Here is a 12,115-nt window from a genome sequence, read left to right on the forward strand (position 1 = left end):
TCCATATATTTTCAAGTAGATTTAATTCAAAACTGTAGCTCAGCCACTCAAGAACATTCACTGTCTTCTTGGTAAGCAACTTGGAGATTTGGCCGTGTGTTTTAGGTTATTGTCCTGCTGAAAGGGGAATTCATCTCCCAGTGTCTGGTGGAAAGCAGACTGATCCAGGGTTGCCTTTGATCAATGGAAACAGAATGCACCTGAGCTCAATTACTTTGCTCTGTTCATCTTTACTTCGAGCCTGACTGGTCTCCCAGTCCCTGGATGGTGCCAGGTTTACTCCAAGTGGGCTGTCATGTGCTTTTTACTTGCCACTCTACCGTAAAGGCCTGATTTGGTGGAGTGCTGCAAAGATGGTTGTCCTTCTGGAAGGTTCTCTCATCTCCACAGAGGAACTCTGGAGCTCTGTCAAAGTGGCCATTGGGTTCTTGGTCACCTCTCTGGCCCTTCTCCCCCAATTGCTCAGTTTGCCCGGGCGGCCAGCTCTAGGAAGAGTCTTGGTGGTTCCAAATTTCTTCCATTTAAGAATGATGGAGGCCTCTGTGTTCTTGGGGACTTCCAATGCTGCAGACATTTTTTAGTACCTTTCCCCAGATCTGTGCCTCGACACAATCCTGTCTCTGAGCTCTACGGACAATTCCTTCGACCTCATGGCTCGTAGACAGGTGTGTGCCTTTCCAGATCATGTCCAATCAATTGAATTTACCACAGGTGGACTCCAATCAACTTGTAGAAATACTATCTCAAGGATGATCAATGGATACAGAATGCACCTGAGCTCAATTTAGAGTCTCATAGCAAAAGAGTCTGAATGCTTACAGTTGAAGTCGGAAGTTTACATACACCTAGGTTGGAGTCATTAAAACGTGTTTTTCAACCACTCCACAAATGCCTTTTTAACAAACTATAGTTTTGGCAAGTCGGTTAGGACATCTACTTTGTGTATGACACAAAGGAATTTTTCCAACAATTGTTTACAGACAGATTATTTCACTTATAATTCACTGTATCACAATTCCAGTGGGTCAGTAGTTTACATACACTAAGTTGACTGTGCCTTTAAACAGCTTGGAAAATTCTAGAAAATGGCTTTAGACAATTCTGATAGGCTAATTGACAGTCAATTGGAGGTGTACCTGTGGATGTATTTCAAGGCATACCTTCAAACTCAGTGCCTCTTTGCTTGACATCATGGGAAAATCAAAAGAAATCAGCCAAGACCTCAGAAAAAACATTGTAGATCTCCACAAGTCTGGTTCATCCTTGGGAGCAATTTCCAAATGCCTGAAGGTACAATGTTCATCTGTATAAACAACAGTACGCAAGTATAAACACCATGGAACCACGCAGCTGTCATACTGCTCAGGAAGGAGCCGCGTTCTGTCTCCTAGAGATGAACGTACTTTGATGCGAAAAGTGCAAATCAATCCCAGAACAACAGCAAGGGCCCTTGCGAAGATGCTGGAAGAAACAGGTACAGACGTATCTTTATCCACAGTAAAAACAAGTCCTATATCGACATGACCTGAAAGGCTGCTCAGCAAGGAAGAAGCCATTGCTCCAAACCGCCATAAAAACGCCAGACTACGGTTTGCAACTGCACATGGGGACAAAGATCGTACTTTTTGTAGAAATGTCCTCTGGTCTGATGAAACAAAAATAGAACTGTTTGGCCAAAATTACCTTCGTTATGTTTGGAGGGAAAAGGGGGATGCTTGTAAGCCGAAGAACACCATCCCAACCTTGAAGCATGGGGGTGGCAGTATCATGTTGTGGGGGGTGCTTTGCTGCAGGAGGGACTGGTGCATTTCACAAAATAGATGGTATCATGAGGGAGGAAAATTATGTGGATATATTGAAGCAACATCTCAAGACATCAGTCAGGAAGTTAGTTTGGTCGCAAATGCGTCTTCCAAATGGACAATGACCCCAAGCATACTTCCAAAGTTGTGACAAAATGGCTTAAGGACAAAGTCAAGGTATTGAAGTGGCCATCACAAAGCCCTGACCTCAACCCTATAGAAAATGTGTGGGCAGAACCTGAAAAAGCGTGTGTGAGCAAGGAGGCCTACAAACCTGACTCAGTTACACAAGCTCTGTCAGGAGGAATGGGCCAAAATTCACCCAACTTATTGTGGGAAGCTTGTGGAAGGCTACCTGAAATGTTTGACCCAAGTTAAACCATTTAAAGGCAATGCTACCAAATACTAATTGAGTTCATGTCAACTTCTGACCCACCGGGAAAGTGATGAAATAAATAAAAACTTAAATAAATAATTCTCTACTATTATTCTGATATTTCACATTCTTAAAATAAAGTGGTGATCCTAACTGACCTAAAACAGGGATTTTTTACTTGGATTAAATGTCAGGAATTGTGAAAAAGTTAATTTAAATGTATTTGGCTAAGGTGTATGTAAACTTCTGACTTCAACTGTATGTAAATAAGGTATTTCTGTTTTAAAAGTTTTATACACTTGCAAACATTTCTAAAAGTATGTTTTCACTTTGTCATTATGGGGTATTGTGTCGATTGATGAGAATTTTTACATTTAAAAAAAAATGTAATCCGTTTTAGAATAAGGCTGTAACATAACAAAATGTGAAAAAGTGCAGGGGTATGAATAATTTCCCAATGCACTGTATGTGTACATGTTTTCTAAACCATACTCCAGAATTTACTGTAAGGTGCCACGTGTCATGGCAGCATCCTGGAAAGACACTTGGCCAGCTGGTGTGAGGAAGTAGTCCTTGAGGTTTTTGCGCACGTATATTGCAACTCTGGTTGCCCTGTCTGCCGAAATGTTTTTTGGGTCCAGAAAACTAGTGTCCACTTGTACCACCTGTCTCCACTCTTCTGGATGCAGGTCCCCGGTGGGTGTGGAGTGGACAACAAACGTGGGGTTGATGACTCTGTTGTCAGTGTTTGTAGTGGAAATTGAATTATAGATGGCCACACAGACCTTCATAATGGTCTCAGGTTTCTCTGGGGCAACCTCAAGGGCTTCTCCCAGGATCCTCCATCTTGCAGGAAGGATCCCAAAGCAGAGCTCTGAAATTCTTCTGGCTCTTGAGTGGTGGTAGTTGTAGATCTGCTTGGTGTTGTCCAGACCAGAATAAAATAAGTGTTTCCATTAGTATTGAACAGGAAAATGATGGCTATCAAATGTGTCCTGTAACAACTGTGTAGCCTAAGCTTTGGCCTTAGGCCCCCATCCTCTTACTGGGATGCCAGATCACTTTTATGTGAGATATATAATTACAATGTCTATATAGGTATAATTTTCACATCATATGTATAGTCACATGTTTTTAGAGTATCTTACCTGGATATGGTCGCATCAGGTTTACCATCAGCCTCGTCTCCCACAAAGACATGTGGGCTCGGTGTTTGGGCAAGCACTCTGGCCTTGGTAGCGGCAGCTGGCCTGCTATGAATTAGGAGCAGAAATTGCTTCATGAGAAGATTCCTGCATCTCCTTCCTGACTATGTGCCTACGTCAATCATGGTGAAGCCCATTTTTCCACAGAGGGATAAGCAATAAAATCCCTCTTCAGGACATGCCAGATAGCTTGGCACAATTTCATGACGATGGCACAAATTCTCGAGATTCCTAGCTTATAACTTTGCTGCGTGCTGCCACTCGCCAAAAACCGAAGGGTCACAGACAGCTTTCCTGTAGCAATTACAGGCAAGCTGTGAGTTCTTTCCTGCGAGATGTGAGGGGCAAGCCGCTGAAGAAAGTATTTAAAATGTCTTTCCTAGTCGATGCTTCGCATAGGTTGGACAAGAGATGAGTATTCCCCCATTGTCCCCTCTTGTAGTGTTCAGTGGACGAGCTCGCCATTTTCTGTAGTTTTTTTTCTTCTCCTCCTTAGTAGTAAGAGCAGTTCAAGCTCTTGCTGTTCAAACACCAGCAATTGTAGTTCATAGACATACATGTTTGCTTCTGTTTCTGTGGCTAAAATGTAGCGTCGTAAAAGATAGAACACCAGCCTAGCCTAACATGTAGCTTGCTAGCTAGCTAGTATTTGTAAACAGGCATATAGCACCGGATCCGGAAGTTCAAATGTCGTCGCTAGCTAGTTAAAAAGAGTGCCTCGACCCCTCTTGCTTGGTAAGCTACTCTGGCTCCCCAAGCCCCCTAGTGGATAAACACTACACAAGGTGGACTTCCTCTCTGGCTGGAACGCAACGAAAAGAGTCAGCTGCTCAACAAAAAAAAGTCCACCCACTAAAAGGCCTGCGCATAGATCTACGCACGTAAACCGTGTAGCCACCTTTAGCAGCACCCAGTCCCCTGCTCTGTGACGGTAATGGATGCCTCTCTTCGTCTTAGGCACGGCAGCTCCTTTAGAGGAGGAGTGTAAGAAAGAGACAGCATTTCTGAGTCAGCAGGGCAGGAAGAGCTGAGCTATATTGGGCCAAAGCTATGAAGCTCAAACCTTCAGGGGCTAATTTTGGACACCTCTAAAAACTAAGGAGGTAATGTAAATGTATCTGCTGCAGCTGGTCTCAAATAAATAATAGCGCCTATAACAGCCAACCCATACTGAGCCTAATACCAAACCTGATTTTTTTAAATGAACCTTTATTTAACTAGGCAAGTCAGTTAAGAACAAATTCTTATTTACAATGACGGCCTGCCAAAAGGCAAAATGCCTCCTGCATGGGACGTGGAATGGGATTAAAAATAAAAATAAATTAAATAAAAATATAGGACAAAACACACATCACGACCAGAGAGAGAGCACAACACTACATAAAGAAAGAACTAAGACAACAACATAGCATGGCAGCAACACATGACAACACTGCATGACAGCAACATAATATGACAACAACATGGTAGCAACACAACATGGCAGGAGCACAACATGGTAGCAGCACAAAACAGGGTACAAACGTTATTGGGCACAGACAACAGCACAAAGGGCAAGAAGTTAGAGACAACAATACATCACGCAAAGCAGCCACAACTGTCAGTAAGAGTGTCCATAATTGAGTCTTTGAATGAAGAGATTGAGATAAAACTGTCCAGTTTGAGTGTTTGTTGCAGCTCGTTCCAGTCACTAGCTGCAGCGAACTGAAAAGACGAGTGACCCAGGGATGTGTGTGCTTTGGGGACCTTTAACAGTATGTGACTGGCAGAATAGGTGTTGTATGTGGAGGATGCAGTAGATATCTCAGATAAGGGGAGAGTGAGGCCTATACAGAGGTTTACAGAGATGACCAGTTTACAGAAGAGTATATAGAGTGCAGTGATGTGTCCTATAAGGAAAATTGGTGGGAAATCTGATGGTCGAATGGTAAAGAACATCTAGCCGCTCGAGAGCACCCTTACCTGCCGATCTATAAATTACATCTCCGTAATCTAGGATGGGTAGGATGGTCATCTAAATCAGGGTTAGTTTGGCAGCTGGGGTGAAAGAGGAGCAATTACGATAGAGGAAACCAAGTCTAGATTTAACTTTAGCCTGCAGCTTTGATATGTGCTGATAGAAGGACAGTGTACTGTCTAGCCATACTCCCAAGTACTTGTATGAGGTGACTTCCTCAAACTCTAAACCCTAAGAGGTAGTAATCACACCTGTGGGGAGAGGTGCATTCTTCTTACCAAACCACATGCCCTTTTTTGTTGGAGGTGTTCAGAACAAGGTTAAGGGTAGAGAAAGCTTGTTGGACACTAACATGAGGTGGGATAGTTCAGCTGGTATCTGATACAGACACATGATGGTGAGCAGTCGGAGAGCTCTGTCTCAAACTGTGCTGCTGCAGACTGAAACCGAGCCGCAGTGTCCCCAGGGATTTAAGCTGTCTCAAATGAAATGTAACACTCATCCCTCCGTCCCTTCCCCTTCTGGAAACTTTGCAGTGCACACTAGATGAGAGCCCAAATTGGCTGCACACAAACGTCCTGGCAGGGCTACTTTTTTCTCTCAATTCCATTGCTTTCCCTCCATGTATAAAAGCTGAATAAACAGTTACTCTGGATACTCTCTTGACTGATGCCATTTTTCATGAGGGTTTAAACTGTGTTGAACCAGAGTGATTAATCGATGTGGCTAAACTCTACTCTCTATTACTCTGAGAGCTTGGCTGTCCATTCTTCCGGTGTACTGTTCACCCAGCAGCTCTGGTTGCAGAGACTAAACCAGAGACAGGGCTGGTTGAGGGAGTGGGATCCTGGGATAGCAAGCTCCAAGAGTTTTACGCCCTTTCCCAGTTTCTTTAATGTGACTCGTGATATGAATGTTCCTCTCAGCATCCGCAGGAGATGATGACAATAATCATATGCTGTTATCTCTAACAGTGTGGCCTCAGGGCAGGGTTCACTCAGACCACACCACCACCACTGGATGTCTATTGATTCTCACATCTATGCATTCAGACAGTTGTTTGATTACTTTTCCCATCTGCTCTACCTGATGGGGAAGTCTAAATGTGACGGGAACACAGTCACAGCATCTGAACCAACACAGACAGGGTCACAGCCATGCTTTGGTATGAGCAGCAGACAGTTACTATAGAGTTGAGGGTTCCTGTAGAATTCCTTACTGTAGGGAGACTGCTGGGTCAGGTTGTAGTATGAACACTCTGTCAGCCTTTCACCAGTCACTCAAAACCACACTGGAATGTATCATTGTCATAGACTCCCACGCAAGCTCCAAATTACCGTTTTACTTTAACTTTAAAAGTAATTTTGGGGTTTGGAGTTCATTCACAAAATCTAGTTTAAAACCCCTACTGGTGGATTTAATTTTAGAAATGTTATTTAATAATGCAAAAGGAAATTTCACATTTTGGGGAGATGATGCACACAGTAATACAAACTGGCCCAGATTTTAATTTGAGAGCTGATCAGATTGGCATAGCCCATCTATGTACAGTATGTACTGGCCATACTGCTCAATGTGACAATAGATTGCCATTATTCCAGGTTAACTGTGCAATAATACATTTGTATCATATATGTATGTACAGCATAGAATATTGTCAGAAAAGTGGTTCAGTAAGTATTCCATAACAAACCCTTATTCCTATTCTAAGATTTGTTTCCCCTTTACGTTGCTTTTTCATCTGTCTCTCTCTGTTCCAGTAGGTTATTACACAAGGAGGAGAGTATTGGAGAAGAACAGTGGCTCATTTGTAAGTGCATACCGAAGGGTTTTATAGCTCTGTGGAATGGAAATAAATATCAAGTAGGACTTAGACCTCACAAAAAGGCTCTCCAACCGAGCCCTCCAATTCACACACAGAGGCTACAGCACAAGAGACTCCATATATGGACACGTATGGAAGTATCTCTGTGTGTGTAGACACGGAAAGTTCTGACCTTGTGACATTAGGGGCTAAATAATTTAGGCAACAAGATGCTAGGCTACTAACTGCGTAAATGCAAAACTTGGAGTGTGAAGATATTCGTAAGGGGGTCAACCACTCAGAACGTGAAATTGTCAACACAAGACCACTCAATGAACAGTGGGTTTCAGTTCAACGACTTGTAAAGATCTCCCCCATATCAGTAGCTTTCAACATCCTCTGATCCATGGAGGGAGAATTCCTGACCAGGACACGGCCCTGATGATGCTGGTAAGGAATCTCTTATCTGAAACTTGGAGAAATTCAAGCTGCCAGTAAACAGTCATTTACTTTCTCCTCCTCCTTGTTGGCTTCCCCATTGGTATGTGCAAACAAGCACAGTCAAAGTGCAAAATACAATGACCCCCAAGTTCTATTTTTTTTACTAATTTGAACGGGTCACATGAATATCTGCCATAAGCAAGCCCAAGTTAGTGTTTCAAAATGTATCGATAGGGCTGATATTGATATTAAAAAACTTTTAGGCTTGTAGAACTTCTATTTTGTATTTGGGTTAAATTGTTGTATTAGCACCCCCTATGACTTAGAAATTAATCATGGTTCCCCCCCCTCATTTATTTCCCCCTCTTCATGACAGAGCTGCATCAGATATGCCTGACATTCTTCCCTGTGTGTCTTCCCAGATGTGGAGGGAGAACACAAACAAACGCTTTGGGAGGAGTCCTGGCTAGCCCACAAATATTCCATCATTATGGCTACCACCCGCAGTGGTCGTTTTGGAGCAGAAAAAAGGACATTCTTCACATGGGTTTCTTTACCTCAAGTTCATGTTCTCTTTCCATATACTCCCAGTTAGCACATTTTGTTCCTTGGAAGCTGTGGGAATGTACGTTTTTGGTTTACCACTGGCCCTGGGAACAAAGCCATAAGTTTCCTGACCGGTAAAACGGAATGTTCTGAAGTGAACATTTCACCTGTTATCGGAACATACATTTGTAGGTTGCAGGGAAGTTCTGAGAATGTTTTGCTATGGTTCCCTGAAAGTTTCACTAAAGTTCTCAGAATGTTCTCAGAACACTGCTAGTTTAAGTTAACTGTTTTGAACTCCAAACACAGATAGCACACATGGAAATGAATTTGCTTGAGCATTAATCACACAAGCACATACATTTTTTTGTGACACGGTGTCAGTGAGATTCAAACCTAAACTCAGCAAAAAAAGTAATGTCCTCTCACTGTCAATTGCATTTATTTTCAGCAAACTTAACATGTGTAAATATTTGTATGAACATAACAAGATTCAACAACTGAGACAGAAACTGAACAAGTTCCACAGACATGTGACTAACAGAAATGGAATAATGTGTTCCTGAACAAAGGTGTGGGGTCAAAATCAAAAGTAACAGTCAGTGTCTGGTGTGGCCACCAGCGGCATTAAGTACTGCAGTGCATCTCCTCCTCATGGATTGCACCAGATTTGCCAGTTCTTGTTGTGAGATGTTACCCCCCTCTTCCACCAAGGCACCTGCAAGTTCCCGGACATTTCTGGGGGGAATGTTCCTATCCTTCACCCTCCGATCAAACAGGTCCCAGACGTTCTCAATGGGATTGAGATCCGGGCTCTTCGCTGGCCATGGCAGAACACTGACATTCCTGTCTTGCAGGAAATCACGCACAGAACGAGCAGTATGGCTGGTGGCATTGTCATGCTAGAGGGTCATGTCAGGAGGAGCCTGCAGGAATGGTACCACACGAGGGAGGAGGATGTCTTCCCTGTAACGCACAGTGTTGAGATTGTCTGCAATGACAACAAGCTCAATCCGAAGATGCTGTGACACACCGCCCCAGACCATGATGGACCCTCCACCTCCAAATTGATCCCGCTCCAGATTCCAGGCCTCGGTGTAACACTAATTTCTTTGACAATAAACGCGAATCCAACAATCACCTCTGTTGAGACAAAACCGCGACTGTTCAGTGAAGAGCACTTTGTGCCAGTCCTGTCTGGTCCAGGGACAGTGGGTTTGTGCCCTTAGGCGACGATGTTGCCGGTGATGTCTGGTGAAGATCTGCTTTACAACAGGCCTACAAGTCTTCAGTCCAGCCTCTCTCAGCCTATTGCGGACAGTCTGAGCACTGATGGAGGGATTGTGCGTTCAATGTGTAACTTGGGCAGTTGTTGTTGCCATCCTGTACCTTCCCCGCAGGTGTGATATTCGGATGTACCGATCCTGTGCAGGTGTTGTTACATGTGGTCTGCCACTGCGAGGACAATCAGCTGTCCGTCCTGTCTCCCTGTAGTGTTGTCTTAGGTGTCTCACAGTACGGACATTGCAATTTATTGCCCTGGACACATCTGCAGTCCTCATGCCTCCTTACAGCATGCCTAAGGCACGTTCACACAGATGAGCAGGGACCCTGGACATCTTTCTTTTGGTGTTTTTCAGAGTCAGTAGAAAGGTCTCTTTAGTGTCCTAGTTTTTCATAACTGTGACCTTAATTCCCTACAGTCTGTAAGCTATTAGTGTCTTAACCATTCCACAGGTGCATGTTCATTAATTGGTTATGGTTCATTGAACAAGCTTGGGAAACAGTGTTTAAACCCTTTACAATGAAGATCTGTGAAGTTATTTGGATTTTTACTAATTCTCTTTGAAAGACAGGGTCCTCACAAATGGACCTTTCTTTTTTTGTTGCTGAGTTTGTGATGTTCTGTTCTCCATCCATGGAATTAGTCCACTGTGCCACCTGGATGGAACTAGCATGCAATGTTTTTTTACTCATACAAAGCTGTTCATTTTAGCCTATTCAAAGAAACCCCTTTTCAAAGGAAACAAGTAATCATTAAGATCAGGTGTGGCAAATTAGTGGGCTCGGCCAAGACACCTGAACAAACTTAACAAGATAGAGTAGGGGCAGGCAACCATTTTCCTGGAGTGCACCACACTTGACCAACAGCTAATTTGTCAGTTCATTGATTGCCTAAATTCAAAGCACCTGGTCTTCCAGGTTGGGCAAATCAAAAACAGGGTTATCTACCCCTGAAGTAAAGGATAGAGAGTTTATTTTTTTTAAATGATGCTGAGAACCTATTGTATATTTTTTTTAAATAAAATTCTTAGAACGTTCTCTGAGCATTACTAAAGTTTTCTTGTGGTTTTTATGAAAGATTTTCTTAACATTCTCGGAACAATTTGAGAACATGACTTTAAATAGAACCATGAGGAAATCTGTAGGAAATGTTATGCTGAAGTACTGAAATTTCCACAGAATAATTATATTTCTTAACATTCTCTGAACTATTTCAGAACATTCCCAATGTCAAACCAGTTGGAGAACACTCCTAGAACATTACCGACATTGAAATTAAATGTAACCATGTTTGAACTTTTAGGAAAATTCTGTTCAAGTAATGAAATACCAAAAAATGTTGTCTAGTTCCTTAAGTGCTAGCTGGGCTCTCTGTGTCTGTTTGAAGTGTATTGGAGGTTAGTTGTAGGCTCATTACTTACTCTAGACAACATATGAGTTTGAATTAAAACAGAAAATAAAAATACATGTTTCTTTATTTCAACTGTGGCAGATTGATTTGTATCTCAGCACAGAGTCAGCCCTAAAACAGGATATGAACTTCAACCTTACAAGCTGAAATATGTCAACTGAGTTTGGTACACAGATCAACCTAAGACAAAAAATAATGTTGTTGACTTTGAGGTTAGCCTTGATGGTTTGTGCTACTTGGAAATGTTCTTCAGTGGCAGACAGGAACTCCAGTGAGGACAAAGAGGGTGCCCCATTCCTGGCCCACACAAGACTTACCCAGGCAAGACACAGTTTGAGCAGTGAAAGTCCCTCTCTATCAAAATAAACCTCATATAGCAAAAGGTGGAATTCTGTGCAGTTTTAGTGGGGCACCTCTAGCTGAAAGGTGACCTCCCCCACCCCTGAGTCTCTAATTTCTTAGTTAAGAAAGTGAAAATGTACTGTACCTGGTCGTGAAGGCATTGGCTGTGGCTAGATGTCTATGCTAATTTAGTGTGTGATATCAGTAACTCAGTGGAACATAACGTGCAGAGAGACCCGGGACCCTATGACACCAGGGCATTAATAGGCCATGGCACTTAGGTTACAGGAGGGTAGGTTTACGCCCCCCCCCCCAACATACTCTCTCCATATTTGCTGTGCTAAATGTATGCCCATGCATGGCACTGTAATCCTTAGGGAGCGGCCACAGCGATCCAGGGGGCTCTATATATATCTGAACCATGTCTGAATCCTCAAATAGTATTTTACAAGGAACCTTCTAACACTGCACTCCTCAGAGACACAGACTGACTGGGTGTATAGTGGGTTCTCAACCAACTGTAGAGTACCATCCAGAATAGGCCATTGCTCTCAGTAACATTCTTGTCTGTTTGACTGACTGACTGACTGACTGACTGACTGACTGACTGACTGACTGACTGACTGACTGACTGACTGACTGACTTGGGTTCACACGAGGGACCACTTTTTTGTGTGTCAAATGGTAGATGTGATTTTGTCCAGACAGGAGACAGCACAGGTATACAAAGGGTGACTTACAAAAAAATCACGCCCAAACAAGCAAGTCCCTTACCACTGGTGAAATAATGATGTAATATTCATAGGTAACACTGTACTCATGAAGTCCTTGCCTAGCCTTTTCAGCTACTGGCTCTGGCTGGTGCCTTATCTTCAACCTCTGGCCCAGAGGACTGCTTCCCAGATGTAAACCAATGCAAGCATGACAAGAGTAAACTTAATTGTTTG

General features: G+C 43.0%; 1 long non-coding RNA gene across 1 annotated transcript; it reads right to left on the bottom strand.

The window, feature by feature from the left end:
• Positions 1-2,576: 2,576 nt before the first annotated feature.
• LOC112219116 lies at positions 2,577-11,351 on the bottom strand. Its single transcript, XR_002948687.2, has 3 exons — positions 11,314-11,351; positions 3,327-3,431; positions 2,577-3,092 (listed from the first exon to the last, which is right to left on the bottom strand). It is a non-coding gene; the product is annotated as an uncharacterized LOC112219116 (long non-coding RNA).
• Positions 11,352-12,115: the final 764 nt, after the last annotated feature.

This window comes from Oncorhynchus tshawytscha, linkage group LG19, assembly GCF_018296145.1.
Source record: "Oncorhynchus tshawytscha isolate Ot180627B linkage group LG19, Otsh_v2.0, whole genome shotgun sequence".
Taxonomy (NCBI): domain Eukaryota; kingdom Metazoa; phylum Chordata; class Actinopteri; order Salmoniformes; family Salmonidae; genus Oncorhynchus; species Oncorhynchus tshawytscha.